The sequence below is a fragment of the Eimeria tenella genome, genomic scaffold, assembly GCF_000499545.2.
Source record: "Eimeria tenella Houghton genomic scaffold, Eth_scaff3124, whole genome shotgun sequence".
NCBI classification, from domain to species: Eukaryota; Apicomplexa; class Conoidasida; order Eucoccidiorida; family Eimeriidae; genus Eimeria; species Eimeria tenella.
In genome coordinates, this window is record NW_013542990.1 from 470 (window position 1) to 676 (window position 207).

Sequence of the window (207 nt, forward strand, 5' to 3'; positions counted from 1 at the left end):
GAGCGGCTACGACTACGTGATGTACGGAAAGGTGTTCAAGTTGGAGGAAACTTCGTCGGAAAGGAGGTAAAAATTCATTTTTTTTTAATTTTTCTTCGAAATTATTGAATTATTTTCATTTTGGGATTCATTTGACGTATTTATTCCCATTTATTCCTCTTTTTCTCCGCAGAACTCTCTACTTGTCCTTCGGAGGCCTCCTCATGT